This window comes from Fukomys damarensis, unplaced genomic scaffold, assembly GCF_012274545.1.
Source record: "Fukomys damarensis isolate Sample0158 unplaced genomic scaffold, DMR_v1.0_HiC HiC_scaffold_16, whole genome shotgun sequence".
Classification (NCBI taxonomy): Eukaryota; Metazoa; Chordata; class Mammalia; order Rodentia; family Bathyergidae; genus Fukomys; species Fukomys damarensis.
This window is the reverse complement of record NW_022900928.1, coordinates 12,982,819-12,985,623: the sequence shown is the minus strand read 5'-3', so window position 1 is coordinate 12,985,623 and position 2,805 is coordinate 12,982,819. Positions and strand designations below refer to the sequence as shown.

Below are 2,805 nucleotides of genomic sequence, written 5' to 3'. Positions count from 1 at the left end.
CTTTTTTTTTTTTTTTTCGAGACAGGGTCTCACTTTGTAGTTCAGGTGGCCCTGTACTCATTATATAGCTCAGGCCGGCCTCGAATAAAATAAATACGAGAGGTATTAAGCAGCTTGCTGGATTATCTAACTGCTTGGTAGTAACAGAGGGCAGACTAAACCCCATCAATTGTATCTACCCTGCCCTCATGAATAGAAGGAATTAATCCTTTAATCCTCAATTTATGTGAGCATTGTCTTCTTCCTTAGTCTCATTGATTCCTTCTCCTAACCCAGGTGATCACACTCTTTTAAGCACTTTGGATCTACCACTGCCCTTATAAATATACTGTTAGACAATTTTTATGTCCAGCTGGGTGTGGTGGTACATGCATGTAATCCCAGCACTCAGGAGGTTAAGGCTAGAGGATTGCTGCAAGTTCAAGCTACATGGTGAGTTCAAGTCCAGCCTACACTACACAGTGAGATCCTGTCTTTAAAAATAAACTTACACACATTCTGCCTTCCCAGATGGATTGGAACATTTCTTGAGAGCAATCACTGTTATCATTCATTTTTCTTTCTTTGGAACCCTTGCAGTACACCAGTCATCCTTACTTACCCTCTGTAACTCTAAAATCTTGCAAAGGGTTAAGTTTTAGCTTAAGTATAACCATGAAATCAAATCACCTACTATGTGAACAAAACATACTAAAACATTCACCTACCTTAAATTCTTTTTTTTATCTGCCTTAAATTCTATTTTGGAATATGGAACATTAATAAAACACATAACTTATGTATCAAAGCAAAACAAGTTACAAAGCATTTTTAAAAAGTGCTTTGTGGGGCTGGGGATTTAGCTCAGTGGTTCCACCGCCTGCCTCGAAAATGCAAGGACCGGAGTTCGATCCCTGGTACAACCAAAAAAAAAAAAAAAAAGAAAAGAGCTTTGCATCCTTGCTCTAAAAGGTTGGTTTGATACTTTGACAAGAACTGAGTGCTTGGACAGGGGATTTAGCTCAGTGGCACCACGCCTGCCTCACAAGCACATAGTCCTGAGTTCGATCCCCCGTACAAAAAAAAAAAAAACTGAGCAATTGGGAAATTCAACACTCTTTTAGGTATAAATTCACTTACTGATTGAATGTGATTATTTACTAAGTATGAAACAATATGCTAGGACTGGGGATTTAGCTCAGTGGCACCGTACCTGCCTTGCAACCACAAGGTCCCAAGTTTGAACTCTGTACGCAAAAAACAAAAAACCCCCAATGTGCTAAAGAAAGATTTCTGGACTTAGAAACTAATGCAGCAATATTAAATAAAATTTTTGGAAATGTCAGGAGAAAAAAAAATCATATACTTAATAGACAGTTAGTTACAGAAAGTGATCATTTCTAAAATTCCTAAAGCAACCTGCAAACTTTTATATTCTAAAAAACTGAAAAAACAAACAAAAACTAGGCACGGTGGCATACACCTGTCTGGGAGGCTGAGGCCAGAAGACTGCAAGTTTTAGGCCAGCTGGACAACTTCGTGAGACCCTGCCTCCAAATAAAATTTTAAAGGGCTTCAGATGTAGCTCAGCATTCCAAATTCAATCCCTACCAAAAAAAGAAAAGAAAAAAGAAAAAGGAGAGGGAGGACTTGTGAATGAAAACATTAAAGTACAGTATGTTTGCAAATAAAGAAAGCTGCAAGGAACCTGCTCAGAAAACACAAATATCAAGAGATTTCCTGCCTGGCATTGTGGCGCACGCCTGTAATCCCAGCACTCAGGAGGCTGAGGCAGGAGGATTGCTGTGAGTTCGAGACCAGCCTGGGCTACATATTGAGTTCCAGGTCAGTCTCAACTACATAGTGAGACCCTGTCTCAAAAAAACCAAAAAACAAAAACAAAAAAACAAAACAAAAAAATATTTCCTAAGAAAAATTCTGCTTTAAAATCTATCAAGTGGAATTTGGTGTGGAAGTTCTACGGTGTTAAAACACTATCTTAATATTAAACGAGCGAGACAGCTTCAATTTATTTCTCAACTGAGGCACTGCAGTCTAATTTGCAACCGTGAATTACAGCACCAACGCCAACTGTGCAGAGCTGTTTAAGGAGTCTCTTTTGCATACTGAACCATAAGCCAAAGGTGCAAAGTCTGTGCTGCAATCAGTTCTCAGACCTCTACACAGCTTTCTCCGTTTATACTTGTCTTCACCATTCTTCTCAGAACAGCTTTCGGGTTTTATTTCATTTTCTTTCCTTGTGGCCTTTGATGCCCTAATAAATTAAACGATTTTCCTGAATTTTCTTTCCAAGCCTGGAAAGATTTTAGGAGACCTCCTTAACAAGTAACCTGTTCAAAGGGGAAAGCCTCTTTTATATCAATCAATTCAAATATCCACTATTTAATATTAAAATATAATTATAATCTCAACGTCCATCAGGTTAATATAGGGCAAGAACTACCACAGGCTCTCTCACATTCTTGGCCTCCTCAGTTTCTCGTTCACTTGCCTCCTCAGTTCCTGTTCCCCCCGAAAAAAATTCCACAGCTGGAGAATCTCGTTTTTAAAGCCAAACAATGTAGTAAGGAAAATTAAGTATGTGGTTTTTTTCCTTCAATTATTCTTCCTCCGTCACTAGGAAGAGTTAAGCAAATATTAAGCTCACCGCCCTCTGAGAAAGATGATGCGCTAAGTACACCCAGATAACAGAGCCTTCCCAAAGCAAGTGGACTCCAGACAGAAAGGGAGCGGGAGTCCCGGGAGGAGACGGCGCGCCAGCTCCGAGCCCGCGCCGGGGCAGGACGAAGGGGCCGGGCCGTCTTG

At 40.1% G+C, this 2,805-nt stretch overlaps 1 protein-coding gene across 4 annotated transcripts in view; it reads right to left on the bottom strand.

Moving 5' to 3' along the window:
* The window catches only part of Pik3c2a (phosphatidylinositol-4-phosphate 3-kinase catalytic subunit type 2 alpha), a 111,690-nt gene that overhangs the window by 108,467 nt on the left and 418 nt on the right, over positions 1-2,805 (bottom strand). The window lies entirely within an intron of this gene.